Source organism: Medicago sativa, chromosome 5 (assembly GCF_051527215.1).
Source record: "Medicago sativa cultivar Bolivia chromosome 5, Bolivia_mono, whole genome shotgun sequence".
NCBI classification, from domain to species: Eukaryota; Viridiplantae; Streptophyta; class Magnoliopsida; order Fabales; family Fabaceae; genus Medicago; species Medicago sativa.
Window position 1 is genome coordinate 33,439,900 of NC_140753.1, and position 16,250 is coordinate 33,456,149.

The 16,250-nt window shown below is 32.1% G+C and overlaps 1 long non-coding RNA gene and 1 pseudogene across 2 annotated transcripts; both read right to left on the minus strand.

Annotated features, from left to right (window-relative positions):
- Nucleotides 1-792: 792 nt before the first annotated feature.
- Nucleotides 793-2,012, minus strand: LOC146921914 (uncharacterized). Its single transcript, XR_015012273.1, has 2 exons — nt 1,545-2,012; nt 793-1,224 (listed from the first exon to the last, which is right to left on the minus strand). It is a non-coding gene; the product is annotated as an uncharacterized LOC146921914 (long non-coding RNA).
- A 3,158-nt stretch (nt 2,013-5,170) lies between these two features.
- LOC146921915 (squamosa promoter-binding-like protein 6) lies at nt 5,171-10,079 on the minus strand (annotated as a pseudogene). The gene is made up of 5 exons (XR_015012274.1): nt 9,959-10,079; nt 8,700-9,428; nt 8,021-8,157; nt 6,673-6,785; nt 5,171-5,781 (listed from the first exon to the last, which is right to left on the minus strand). The product of XR_015012274.1 is annotated as a squamosa promoter-binding-like protein 6 (transcript).
- Nucleotides 10,080-16,250: the final 6,171 nt, after the last annotated feature.

The window sequence follows — 16,250 nt, forward strand, 5'->3', positions numbered from 1 at the left end:
AAAAAAATAAAAATAAAAAGTTTTTGTTTGGCGGGCCGTCTCGCCAACTCTCAAGCCCGCCACTAAACGGGGCGGGGTGAGATTTTGGACTCGGTCACAAAATTTGACTCGGCTCATCTCGTCTTGTTTTTATCGGGCTTAGACGCGGCGGGCCTAAATGGGGCAGGCCGGCCCGCTTTGCCATCCCTAAGCAAAACCCACTAACTATTGGTGCAACTAATACTAACACCCAAGACTTTTATTTATATGGCTAAGCCTTTGCATATTTCTTCATATCATCCGATGTGGGACATTTTCTCATAATAATTAAAGGTAATGAAATTCTAATTATTATTATTGATACATTCTACATACCAATAATATTTTCTATAAAGACAACACTCTTAGTAATTGACGATGATATTGAATTGATTATCTAGGTATGAACAAGATTATTGCACGAATAGAACCGTCTACGAATTTAAGCCTATTCTTCATAGAAAACGCTATTCGCTTCTTCACGGACCATGAGTGATAGTTATCTCTAGTTAAATGCGGTATCACACTCACAGTTGTAGAATTTTCCAATGGGTGAACAAAGTTAGGATCAAGACCTTGATCTTGATTATGCGCATTGTTGTTTTTTCTCACCATGATTTTCTAAACTTTTTAACAAATTGAACAAGAAATGAAGTAAAATGAACAAATCGATAAGTGACGAATCAAAGAAAAGCAGAGTATGAAGAAAAATTAAAACGATAACAAATTAATAGAATCACAAAGAAGAAGAAGATGATTAAGAACAACAAGGAATTGTTCAATCTTCATGGAGCGGAACCAAGATCTTATTGATAACACTTTCCTTCCTTTTGAAGGGGTTCAAATTTATCAAACCCCCCTATCCAAAAGGAGAATAAGGACTCTATTATGCGGATGCACTCTGAGTTTGGTAATTACTTTGTGAAGATGAGTTAGAAGTCATTACATTTAATCATATATATCACTTGTCACTTAAATCAATTGGGTTGTCCTCGATAGTTCCTGGGGCACATACTTTTGGTTGTGGACTAAAACAACACGTCCTTCCCCTCCTTCTCAGCTTGTTGAAATTGTACACTGGCACATTCACATTGCTTTTTTTCCAGGATCCTTCGCATTTGATGTTTTGTCATGTCACAGTGGTTTTTGCTTTCTTTTTTTCACCCTCCTTTTTCAATTGAGCATCACCCTGTTTCTCAGACATATCTACACAATGCATAAATCAATGGTCAAACCTACTCTAATCCTAAAAATTCTACCACAATTTAACAATTTCTAGAATGTAACATTCAATCATTAACAATTTATCCAACATGTATTTTAACAATTTCAAACATCTAACAATTTCTACCACAATTCAATCAATTCTACTCTAAACAACAATTTATACTCTAATCAACATCTAACAATCCAATCACAAACTAACATCCAAATCAAATTCTAAAAACCTAAATATGTGAAATTTATCCAAAAAATATAACAATTCAATCAGAAAAAGTCAATGCAATAGGATAATAAACACTCACTTGATCTCCGGGTTGTAATTAGTGTTGATTGGCTTAAGCTTGGAGAAAGTCGCAACAATGGAGTTTTGGAAATTTCTATGGTGCTGTTATGTTTTTATAACATAACCCAACGTAAGTTAACTCACGTTGAAATAGGCGAATGTATCGAGCGTGACTTAAGTCACACTGGTTATACACCTATATGAGTTAAGTCACGCAGGGGTATTTTGGAAAGCTTCTTCACGAGAGAGCAATTCTTGTTGGGAGAAGAGAAATTTTCTAAAAAGAAGTGGCAATTCTATGGCCCATTTCTTTGATCAACTTGCACTCTCTAACTCTAATAGGGTCTGGATGGAGGATGTTCTAGATCCAGCCCTCTATTTGGGTGGAGTTTAGTATGCAAAAGGAAAGTTGTTTCCCACGATGGGAAAGCTAATTTTGGCCATTGGAATATAGGGAATGGTTTTAGAAAAAGGATTGAAGGAGAGAGAGAAGGAGATCTGCAAATGGTGAGTGGGTGTGGGGAAACAAAATTAGCGTTTTGTGTCTATGATAAAACTATGTTATCTATCTTATCTAATGGTCAATATTTACTTTCACTTGGTGAAAAATTCATTCCCTTTCACATGCTAAATGTCACCCTCTCTTTGTATATTGTTGATTTAATCAATTAATAATGAGGTTTATGATAAAATAAAATAGAAAAACCTATGTTTTAATGATAAGATTTAAAAATATGTTTTGTAGAAAGTAAAACAAAAGAAAGATATGTGCTCGTGAGTTTAGCTTAGTTAGTAGGAACAATGCATAATATATGTAAGGTCCGAAGTTAAAACCCCAACAAAAAGAAAAACAAAAAGAAAGATACAACAATTGGATGATTATCGTCTAAAAAAACAATTTTATGATTGTCAATTTTTTTTTTAATTTTTTGTGGCGACAATTGATTGATTGTATAGTTTAAAACCCTACTTGACATTTTATTATATGAATATTATTACAAAGAAAACATCAACAAATGAATAATTGAAATTCCCTAGTTAGTATTGAAGACCGACCACACGTGAACTTGTATTCTCATAATATTATTACCACGAACTTTGTGATGATGGAATCCACCGCAAAGTTGCAACTTGGTAATATAAAATCAACGTTGCTTCTGGAATTTGCTTATTTTATTCATGTTATATTTTTGCGATGGCTGCTCTAAGCTAATTTCTTATGTGAAGTGCTGAAGCTGTAAAGAGGAACAATACCTTATTTGGAACACATTTCTTTCTAAATGTAACCATTTTTTTAAGTGTCACATGGTGAAGAATACTCTTAACCTTTTTAGACCATTTAAAGAAAACTTTGGTAAAATTAGCAAAAGGTAACACTGCCTTTAAAAGGATGGTGAGGTTTAGTATGGGAAAGCAAAGTTGTTTCCCATCATGGGAAAGTTTTTTTTGAACCGTTAGATTAAAGAGGAATACACATTTTATGATGGTATGTCTATACTATATAATCCATCAGCATTCTCTCTCCTCCATTCCACCACCACACTATCTTCCATCTCAGTCTTACTTTTCAATCCAAAGAACACAAATTTACTACTCAAATTTGGACAAACTGAGCTGAGTTTTGAAAACAAGGAGGGACTATGTTGTCGCCATCAGCAAACTTATAAGCATCTGTACCAATAACAGAGAGATGAATCAAACTCCAATAAATCTCCCCAAACATAGAAAACACTACAGGAGTCATATGTAATCAAGAAACCAATATTTTTTTTATCATTTCTTTATGTAAATTCAGCACCATCACATATATAAACACTAGATCTGGTTCGACTTTTCCTTCATCATCACATATTCAAAAATTAGATCAGTTCGGCATCCATAACTTTACTACCGAAAGTGACTGGAAACTCTCCTGCAGTGGTGTGCCGTGGGTCTCCGGCGAAGGTTCTTAGAACTAGATGTTAATAAATAAATAAATAATTTGTTTTTCTTCAAACTCTACTTATTTTTTATACCCAGATTGCTTCTGGCAGAGTAATTTTGATTTTGGTGCTTGTTTTTCTTTTAAGTTAGATGTTGATAAATAAATAAATAATTAGTTTGAATAAGTCTTATTTTAGAAACAATTGGGAGAGAAAAAAAATCTAGTATGAATTTGTGTTGTTTCTATGACTGAGCAAGTAAAGAAAATGGTGGACGTGGGTTAGTTTCAATCCCATGATGTTGAAGACAATGTAAACAAGATATGGTGTGTGTGGTCTATGATTAAATCAGTGTTCCTATTTAATCAAGTGGTAAAAAAATAGCTTTCCCATGGTGGGAAACAAGTTTCCTTTCCCATACTAAATGTCACCTTAAAGGATATCATATGTACACTAGTCCATGATTAAGTATATTCTTTATAACTATAAACTAATTCTTTTTATTGTCTTAACTCTAAATAAATTTTAGGAGAAAGATTCCGGAAATTTGAAATCCATCTAAAAGGTAAATAGTCTGATAAAATATTATTCTGAGATCAAATTCAAACTCAAATACTTCAGATTAATTTGATTTTATCTGAGCTAAATTAATTATTTTAGTATAACCATTAGTTTATATACTTTTTTTTTTTTTTACAAGAATTGTTATATACTTATAAACTTATATTATTTTTTTAACAGAATACTTATTAATTATTTTAGTATAACCATTAGTTTATATACTTTTTTTTTACAAGAATTGTTTATATACTTATAAACTTATATTATTCTTTTAACAGAATACTTATTATATGTTGATCCCTTCTCCAACCTTAAACATTCTTATCTTTGTTTCCTTGGACGATTGATATGGGCCAACTACCTTAATATTTAAAATCTAGAGTAGATAGCGTCAATAATATCTTCTACTTTTTAGTAGTTTCCTGATTCCATTTTGCATCTTAAGTGTGAACCTGGCCAAGTCCTTGATTTGAAACTTCCACAAAGTGAATAATCTATCTTTGTTTATGAAAATCCTAAGAAGCACGCATAATAATCACGATCATAATATGCAAATATATTATGATCCCTCATGCTCTTAGCTTCTCTAAAAACAATAATATATAAGGACAAACGCGTACAATAATAAGTGTTTGAAGAGCTTATTGTCATGACAATATATATATATATATATATATATATATATATATAAAGTTCAAATAAGTTATTTAAACTTATGACATTAAATAAACTCAAATAAATCAATCTAAACAGACCTATAGATCAGAACTCATCATCATACAAGATTGATTTTTTAATAATACGTAAAATCAAAATTTTAAGAAGATATCAAATCCTATTCAAAGTTCGTTTGATGTGCCATTCTAGTCACACTCTAGATACTAGATACTCCCTCTTGACGCATGAAAGAGTGTGTCTTGAAAGTTTTGCAGTGAATGAGATATGGTCTTATAAATGGAAAGTATTCTCACTTTACAAGCCGATATTGTATAGGCAAGTTAAGTCGAGCAAAATTTTAGAACAATTCAACCATTAGGCCATATCGCACTTTTAAAAAAAAAAAATAATTAATTCCAGTGATTTTGGTGTTACAAAGTTGGATTTTCTCACAACTTCTACCAACATTGATATCCCTCATTTTTCTACCTATCATTGATCCATATTGAGCCATTAACATGTCTATCCACGTAAGAAAAATCTCACCAAAGTATATCATAAAAATACAAGTATCAACCAATTGAATCAGTTACATGAAACATTAGGCTTATAAAAGCCTTTACACGTTTGAGAAACAGCAATCTTCATTTTCCCACTTTACCAAAACAGAATTTCTTTGCTTCTCCACCCTTTGAAGGTTAGAAGACAATTGAAACAGATCAACAGTGGCACCATGTTCAGATTTAATAATTTCCTTAGAGTTTATCCCACATGGAAAAGACTCATTTCGTTCATGTTTATTCGCAGAGCTTGTCATCAAAGGTGTTTCAGAAACTTGGTCGCCTCTATCTTGAGTGCGGATGTCCCGGAAAAAAGTACTGGCAGTAGCTGATGGATTTCCTGCTGTTTGGTGCGACGGATTCTGTGACTGAGCTGACAGAAGAGAGAGAGCATGGCTAGATAATTCGTGTCCATGTGTAGCGGGCACTTCTAGTTGAGGGCTGCAAATTGGGTCCTCTTCCAGTTTGATATGTCCACTTTGAGAGATTTGATCATGCTTTTCTGGGAAAAGGATTCCACTTTGAAATATGTCTTGAAAGGAAAAGTTGTTAGTACCTACACATTTAGTGTAAGAGAATTTGTTAGATTCTTTGCTATATGTGTGGAACAACGTTCCCATCGGGAAGATTTATTTTAGAAATAATAAGATTATAACAGGAGAAAAGTGAACGTTGTAAATTAGTTTCACACTGACATGAAAGTACATTATCTTGCAGTTATTGTTAAGCCAGAACTGCATCAGGGGTCCTTTAACTTATCCAATGAAAATTCATAATTTTGCAGTTATTTTCAATGGAAAAACTATCATGTCTTCACATTTATACTATCAGTACTGAACTGTTATGTAAACCAGAGTAACAGTAAAAATGTAAAGACATGATATTCCTTCCAATTTTTTCATTGTTTTGGACAGAAAATCATTAAAGATCCACAATTTTGACGTTTAAAAAGTTAAACGTCATTTTATATCTAAAAAAATAAAGGGCCAGTTTAAAACTTCAAATTAAGTTAAAGAATCCCTGGTGTGGTTTTGCCTAGTTTTAAAATGCAGTTATAAAGTGGGCTTATGTGGCAATGTAATGAGCTTTCATTGGATGTCGTCACTGTAAAACTAATTTACATCTACATAGGAATCCTCGTTAAACTTTTATAGCAGACAGGAGCTCCAAACATCAAACAGAAAGACAAATGTTGTAACAAAGATAGATTTTGCATTACTTCATTGTAAGTGTAACAATCCCTAGTGCCTTAAGTACACACACTTTACTCTTACGGTATAATACATCTTACATTTTCATCGAGTTTATTTATTAGGTATTTAGTAATCTATTATATAGTGCATGCTTTATTTTTGTAATAACGTTCCAACAACAGTGACCTTCTATTGAAATCATGAATTGAATAAATGATTTAAATAATGGTGGAAATGCAAAATATATGTCCTACCACGATAGCGAAAAACTAGTCTTACAACATTGGTATGATTGTCTTCAACTTTGTGCATAAAAAACTCTGATGGATGCAAACAATTACACTTGTTAAATGGTCCACATCATTCCCTGGGACCACAAAAATTAAAAGATGGAGTGTGATAACATAATTTAAGAAGCTTTATGTGCCTCTTTTGTTTGAAATGTTTAAAAAATCGCATGCTCTCTTTCTAGATTCCAAGGTTTTAATTTCAGTTCATGGCAGGAATTGTATCATTATATTGAGAAAGCTAATCCGCATTACCTAACCCAAATTTCTTATAGTAATTGACATCTTAATATTAAATGAAGACATGTATAGTTTTTTTTTTAAAATGATTTCATTCCAATGATTGATATTTCATACAAATTTAGTTAGGCATAATTTGACAAAGTTTTTGACATATCTGCTCTTATAGTGACAAGTTGCATGATATCTTATAATTTAGCCTTAGAGGCTACTAATAGAAAATGCTAAAACTGATTAATACTCTTCCCTTGAGGACCAACTTGAGAGATTTAAGCTATACAACCTGTATACCATAAGCTAATAGAAAAATATACCATATGGCTCCACATCACAAAGTCAAAAAACTTGCACTAGTATTCAAATTATATTTTTGTAATTTAATGAAGAATAAATTTATCCTATCAATTTTCTTTCAATATGTAGTGACATGTAGATAGACCCTACCTTCACACAAAATCCTAACTAATATGGTTAAGAAACCTCCTGAAATAGAAACCTTCTGATTTTTAAATTACATGTGGTGGTTAAAGATTAGAGGTATATATGATTGTATATTAAGCACCTAATCTATCTATCAACTCTATTATATTTTGAAGTGGTTATACTTGCTAAGAATGATGCGTCAAAAATTTGATTCACCAAATCTTATTAAAAACTGAAATTTACGTAGTATGCCACAGATTTTTATCAAAGTCAATATGAAGGATGCTACACTTTTATAATGGATTTCGAAGGTTTTTTCTGTCACTACGGTTAGGTCATATTTTCCCACTTGGGTTATAAATTTTATAATCTCTTCACAAATATCTTATTCCTAGCATGGAATAGATAGACCAGGACCTAAATCCTCATAAACACCATGATGGCAATTTGGAAATATAATTCTAGTTGTTAGGTAACTCTATTGAACGCTTCACGGAAATATCATTTGTTCATGGCTACATTTAGTTTTAAGCATATATATCCGCAACTAATTATCAGACATAAATTCTCAAAAGAACAGATGAGGTTATCAACCAATTTTTGCTGTCTTATCTATTTTAATGAAGACTCTAGCAGAATGTATATTTCATACCTTGATATGACTGAAGAATCTTGTGTTGTTTACTAGTCATGTAATCGAACTGAGGTTTCCTTCGGCGCTCATTGTGTCCAGCTAGACGCCTGCGACAACTGCGCTTACCATCGTCGAACTCAGTTACCAGATGGAACCTAATTCAAGAACAAAAATAAGCATAATTAAGTAACAAATGTAAGATATACAGAGCAGTTTGCAAGACTGGACATTTACAAGTGGTCCATTAACAATTCTAAGATATTACCATGTTAGAATTTAGACTATGAATGACTACTATGGTCATATATTTAGCGAATGTGAGATTTCAACATATCTATTCTATATCAATACCATATACACTAATTGATCAGAGCATTGTGAATTGTCAAATAAACTAGACGGCATTTGGAGAAAGAAAACTCTTAAATCATTTTATCAATAGTAGCCCTAAGAAAACCATAAGAAAGTAAAATAATACGAGAGGTATTGATGGCTTGTCTGATTTGAGAAAACTCTTAAATTCTTTTTCTGGTTTTACTAACAACATTTCCTATTCGAATAAATCAAAGAAGTGCAGAAATGAGGTATGTTGATAATCGAACAAATATAACGATCTTATATAGTTAGACGATGACCATCTGATTGTAAGAGAAGTATAGAAATGTTATTTTAATTCCAAAGGAACCAAAAAATATACCTGCTGCACTGCTGACAAAACCTCTGTTCAACACCATTGACGATAACTTTAGCTGTCTTGGAGTGAACATCGCAGACTTTATGCCTTTTGTGGTAATCTTTCGAGGAGCTAAGATCCATGTTACAACCATAAACTTGGCATACAGGAGCCAAAGCAGGTAAGCTAGAAGTGCGGGATCTCTTGGCTAACACGCTTTGATGAATCGGCATAGATTCAGAAGCGAATGTTTTTGCATCTCTATCACTCCCCACACCTTGACAATCTACTAATCTCCCTAGCTTCAAATCAATCAATGAAGAATCATGATTTTTCGATTCAACTAAAGAACTTAAATGCTTTGACTCAGAATCTTCTTCCGCAAAAGATGAATCAAAAGCAATAACATGGATAGAGGAATTCTCTCTTTTACTAGAATTATTACTATCCAGCTCACAGCTAGATGTCTGAACCGAACCACGAACAGTCCTAGAAGCCTCCATAGGAAATCCCAAGTCCACAAATTCCATACTTTTAACTACCTCTCTATCTGAATTAAAACCGTCTCGTTCAAAGTTACATGAAGATTTGTTTTCCCATTCAACTAAGGGTTTTCTACTTCTCATAAAAGCATCAAGTGAAAAATCCATTTCATCAGAAAACAAATAGCTTCTCTCTTCAGGGATATAACTCCAAGATTCCATTACTACAAATTTAATTGAAGTGACAGAAACACTGAAATAGTGAAGAAACCTAACATAATTGAAAAGAAATACATTATTACTCCTTAGCTATAATCAAAAGTTTATATTAATAAATATTCATTTAATTACAACTAATTCAAGCATACATAAATACAATACAAAGTATACAACTACAAATTATACATGTATAAGATACAATTAATGAACATTAGGAAAACATAAAACAAACAGAAATAACATAACCATATCAAAATAAAACAAGTTCCATCACCTATGTGATAAATAAATCTACAATATAGATGAAAAAGAAAGAAAATAACATTCAAAAATCTCAACTTTTTCAAAAGGGTCATTCAAAGTTTGACACTATATGCAAACCAAGGAACCAGCAAATAAAAATTTCAAAATGGTAAATCAAAACCAAATCAAACCCAGATTAAAGAACAAGATATCTTCTAAGTTCCAACATTTGAAACAAGAAATCTATGCAGCCATCTCAATATTCCATGATTCTTGAGAAGAAAACAGGATCCATGCAACCAAAGAAAAGAAAAGTGGTATCTTGAAGTAATCAGTAACCTGAAAGATGAATTGTGGTGGCAACTTGTGAGTGGTTTTGGCACACAGAAGAGTGAACAGTGAAGAGAGAGAGAGAGAGAGAGAGAGAGAGAGTGGTTTATCTCAGAATAGTTGTAATGTTGAAGTGGAAACAAGATGAGTCAACATGATTTCCTACCAAACGTCCAAACCAAAAGCATGTTACGTTGATGTCTTTTTTGTAGCTTTTGAGAAAACAGTGCAATTCCGTTTTAGTACAATTGATTTGGTCTATTTACAGAAACATGACCAAAAAGTGGCATCGAGATTTTATAACTTTGGTTCTAGTTAGTGAAAGTATAAATTAATTAAATTCGGTCATTAACTTATTTTTAAGGTGGATCACTTAACTTTTAAAGGGGTTAATTTTGCAGTTGTAGATCCTTTTGGCTTAATCCATTCAACTAGGGGTGGGCATGGTTCCGTTAACCCAAAAAAACCGAACCGAACCGAACCGAAATTTTGAAATGGTTCGGGAAAACCGAACCGAACCGTTTCAGGTTTGGAGCTAACCGAACTGAACCAAAGTTATGGTTTGGTTAACCATTTGCTTACCTATTAACCATACCGAACCGAACCAAAACAAATATTTTTTATCTAATGAATAAAACCACTTTTATTATAAAAAATAACAAATTAAAATTAAAAGTTAGAATATTTTATTTCTTCAAAAACAGCTTATCTTATGCAAAACAGTTTATTTTAAAAAACAGCTTATTCAAAAAAACTTATTTTATGAAAAACAATTTATTACGATCTCTTTTTAAAATAGCTTATTCAAAACCGCTTATTTTATGCAAAACACCTTATTTTAAAAAAACATCTTATTCAAAACAGCTTATTTGATAAACAGCTTATTTTATGAAAAACAACTTATTTTAAAAACAACTTATTCAAAACAGCTTATTTTATGCAAAACACCTTATTTTAAAAAACTGCTTATTTTATGAAAAACAACTTATTTTTGAAAACAGCTTATTCAAAACAGCTTCTTTTATGAAAAACAGCTTATTCAAAAAAACTTATTTTATTAAAAATAGCTTGTTACGATCTCTTTTTAAAAACAACTTAATCAAAACAGCTTATTTTATGCAAAACAACTTATTCAAAACAGCTTATTTTATGCAAAACAACTTATTCAAAACAGCTTATTTTATGCAAAACAACTTATTTTAAAAAATAGTTTATTTAAAACATACGGTTATGTGAGCTATATCTTTTTCCTATTTTTACGGCAGTTAGGCATCATATTGAAGAAGGCAAGACAATTACGGACCATGCTACTGATAAACAATATTACACTCGTTTCAAGTCAAATACCAACAACTAGAACCAGCAAGGCATGCATGAAAATTGTATACGGTAGAAACTCTTTAATTTAATACTCGGTAAATTAATAAACTCTCTAAAATAATAAATTTGTCCGGTCCCGACTTGGGCCAATGTAAAAAATTGAAAAACTCGATAAAATAATAAGATAATAATTTTTCGGGAGATCCCTTTATAATTTTCGGTCCCAAGAAAATCATAAATTAATAATTCATAGAAACTGAAAAAAAATATATTAAGAATGCATTGAACACATTTGTTCCTCTTGTTTACATTTACTGTACTTTAAAAGTCATTATTGATTTCCAATGCATATGAACACAGTAGTTACTAATTTACGTTGAGTCTCAAGGTTCGCTGCAACGTAATTATAAGAGGCATAGACTAATTTGCCTTTTTTTTTATATGTACAGTATAATTACTTAAAAACTCTTTAAATTAATAATTATTAATTTATCGATAAATTAATAACTCTCTAAATTAATAAATTTCTCCGGTCCTGACATTATTAATTTATAGAGTTTTAACTGTATTTACCTTCAATTGCAAAAAACATATATATATAACTATATTATATACACAATGTTAAATTGTTCCCATAATTCATTTGATTCCTGGAAGCTTGGAATTTTCATTCACATTAGAAGAAAAAGCATCAGCTTCCAAAGACTGTGTCCCATCCAAAACAACTGATTATCACATCCAATTCCTCATCATTCTCATATTGAATAAGCTGTTTTTTTAAAATAAGTTGTTTTCATAAAATAAGCTGTTTTTAAAATAAGGTGTTTTGCATAAAATAAGCTTTTTAAAATAAGTTATTTTAAATAAGTTGTTTTTTTGGAAAGATCCAACAAAGAGTTCAAGTGGTTTCCTTAAATAAAAAAAACCGGTTCAAGTGGTTTGGTTCGGTTCAAACGGTTCGGTTCGGTTCAAGATGGTTCGGTTATGGTTCAAGAACTGTTAATAAATTAACGGTTCGGTTCGTGAACCATTATAATGGTTCGGTTATTTTTGGTTCGGTTCAGTTCGATTCGCGCGGTTCGGTTCGGTTCATGGTTCTTTTTGCCCACCCCTACATTCAACTTATATAAAGGATTGAGTCGGAACATGCTACTCCCTCTGGTCACTATTATAAGCAAAAGTTGACCTTTTAGGTTCATTCAATAAATAATGTATGTGACCTATATATAGACTACATACATCATTTATTGAATAAATCTAAAAAGTGAACTTTTGCTTATAATAGTGACCGGAGGGAGTAGTTTATTAGGCTTCGGGTATATCCACTATCAACATTTTTATATAACTAGTATTTGGACTCGTGCGATATACGGGAAGTTGATTATCTCGTTAACTAATAAATGTGGTAACTAAAATGAAATAATAGTTGTTGAGCATGAGTTAATGCTTCCAAAAGACAACAACAACAAAAACAACAAGCAAACATTATCCCACTAAGCGGGGTCGACCACATGGACTGAAATACGTCATATTGTTCTATCATAACCATATTTAAATCCAACTCATTCTAATAATTTCTCTTATAGTTTTTTTAGATCTTCTTATACCTCTTGTAATATGACTATCCTCTATTTAATTTGATCTACTATTCTTACTACATAATCTACATGTTTAAACCACCTAAACTTATTTTCCACAATATTTATACTATAGGTGCTTCTCCAACTATCTCTACAATGTTGTCATTTCTAATCTTATCTCATCTAGTTTTACCACCCATCCAACGCAACATCCTGTTTACCCATGTTTTTGGTAAACAATAGGACTAGTTTTGATTATTACAAACAGGATCAAACCAGAAATCCTAGGACATGTTGTGCAATATTTTTTCAGAAAAATACATGAATGTTCCTCATATTCATAGGTTGGTTTATGAACAAGATGAATAAAATTGTATGAAGGTAATGTGTTTTGACAGAAAGAAGTAAAGAAAATGCAAGTAAAAAGACTGAAAAGTTAAAATGCAGAAACTTAAAGAAATGTAAATTGCATAGCATTTGAATGTAAAGGTGGTTCGACAAATCAAGTTACATACATTTTGTGACTCTTTTTTCTAGACGCTGGTACTTCGAGTGTTAGAATTCTATAAAGGATTTGCAACCTGTTTTTCTTATGAAAAACTATTATTTATACATAGAAGAAATAACTGCAAAAACTAAACTACTAAGAACCACACTTCCTCGACCAGAAACTGACTGTCTCCCACGTCCTCGACATTTAAAGCTAACCTCTTCAATACATTAACTGCATGTCGAATCGTGGCTCTTGTCGAACGTTCTGTGTCAGTCGAACCCAGCAACCTCTAATCATAAACTTAGAGAATTTTCCAGCTTTGAACCTCCTTTTACCTGTCGAATGTATGTAAGATAAAATACGATCCAACAAATTGTCCCCCCAAAAAATAGCATTTTCGACTCAGAAATATGAGGGAGAGAAATGGTATTTTTGAATATTCTACGTATCCCTTAAAGAGTGACGTCATCTTAAGCATCATTTTCAAAAATGAACTTTTCAATTTCTACTTCACTGCGCAACATTAATACTAAGTGTGCCACCACTTTGCAAATTGGAAAATTAGACTTTCTATTGCCCTAGGAAACCAAGTGTCACCTTTAGACCCCTCATGATCCCACTAAACTCAGCATCTCGACCACATAGCAGCTTTTAAGTGGTTCAGAACTCCAAAGATTCTTCTCTCTCTTAGCTTTATAAAGGCCACCCTTCTTCCCCAAGTTCAATTTTCGAAAAAAATTTTCTCTCTCCCATTCTCTGAAAACCTAAACAGTAACCTCCATTGTTTACTTTGAAAATGATTTTTTTTTTTGTGAAAAATGAGAAAATGAGACGAACTTAGTGAATTTTTAGAAATAACCGAAATTGAGCTATGATGTTGATATGTATGAACTACTGTGATGTTATGTGATATATGAAAATATTTTGTTGATGTGTTTGAGCATGAATGCCTTGTTTCGGTGAATTATTTGGAAAAAGATGATTTTTGGGAAAATATACGAACTTTGTCAAAATGAGGTTTTATGATCAGGTAACTTGCAAATGACTTTGTATTCATAATAATAGGATAGAATGAGAATGAATCAATTATGGTTGGGTGTTTAATATGATTAATGTCATGATTTGGTTAGTTTTCCGTCTTTGTGCAAAATGTGATTGTGAAACGTTATTGTTTCTTCGAGGTGATAATTGTTGATGATGATGTTGGTGTAAGCCCTAGAGGCCAATAGTTTATGTTAAACTTATCTTATGTATCATGACATTTATTGTTGAATAATATATGGCACTCTTTATTATATTTATAGTAATGTTAATAAAGTCCCTAGAATAGATAGTTCATGTAATAATATATTAAGTGTGACTTAATCATGAGATTACATTATCATAAAGAACGTTATTCTTAAATTTATCCGTAGTCAAGCTTTAATATGAATAAGGATAATAATAAAGCGTCGAGACTATTATGTATGTAGACTGATGACCGCATCTCATGCGTCATAGATATGAGATATTAAGTCTATACATAGCTATAAATATTAGGAGTAATATTTAAACTGGATTGATCCACCGTGAGAATACTACATAGTATGTTATGAAATTGTCATAAGATATTCTCACAATGATAATAGTGTATATCGCTCTTAGACCTGAAACGACTATGATCCCTAGATGTGGATTCAAGTGCTTTGTTGTCATTCTAACGTTGTCTGTAAAAAGATAACCATAACGTTGGTTGATGTGTACTTGATGAATCATGCTGAGGGACATGAGTGTCCTAGATGGGATTTGTCCCTCCTCATAACAGGAGATATATCTTTAGGCCTCTTGTTGAAATATGACTGTAAAAATGCATGGCCATGCCGAACTAAGTCCATATGAGATATTGGACGTATTCGTTATTCAGTATATTTCGGGATCAAGAAATATGAATATTGATCTTTACAAGGGTGACAATTGATGTAGTAAATCTGCAAGTGCACAGTTTACCGATGTAGTAATAAAAGAGTATCGTTCCGACAGGGAGTTATGAATTCAATTAACTTTCAACAATGATTAGAAAAGAGTTTGAGTTGAAAAGTTTGGATTTTTAATTGAAAGAAAATAACCATAATAAAAAGTGCCTTGGGATTATTGGTTCGTCATGGTGACAAATCCTTCACAAACCAAACCTAAACCTAAACCTAGAACTTTATGTTGGACCTATTTTCTAATGACAAGTTTCTCTTTGGTCTATCACATCTCCTTTCGGTTTCAGTGAGTGTGTTCCTCTAGCAACCACGCCTATTCTCATGGTTGATTGCTATTGGAATCCTTGAAGAACAAAACTTTATTATCTCAAGGTTTGCTAGACTATTCTCATGTTTTGCAATCCTTGTCTAATTTCACTTGTTCCAATATCAAAACTTCTTCTTTCGATGCTTCGCTTTGATATTTGTGATGATGAATTAACAAGTACTAACCCTCCGATGTCGCATTATGAGTTTGATACTTGTTAATTCATTATAAAAGCGGTAAAATTAGATTAGAAAATATATTTACATAAAATTAGGGTACGAGGCTTGGTTTGATAGGGATTAGGTCATTAGACTCATCCAACAATCCCAAGATAAAGATGAACTTTTATTCAAAGAAACAATTGTCGCTTATTATTTCCAAGAACAAAAGATGATTATAGAAGCTCGATGGCTGCCCTATTTATAGTCTAACAATGACTTAAGCCCTAAGAAATAAATCACCAAAGTGTTGCACAAGAAACCATGTGCTTTAGGTCAAAAATAAACTAATAGGCAGCTTGTCCGGGAAGCCAAAAGCAGCAAAAGGTGACTCTGGGTGTTGGCACGGCCGTGTGGCTGGTGGCACGGGCCATGCCAAACTTCTGACTTTGGGGGCTTCATATTTTTGCATTCAA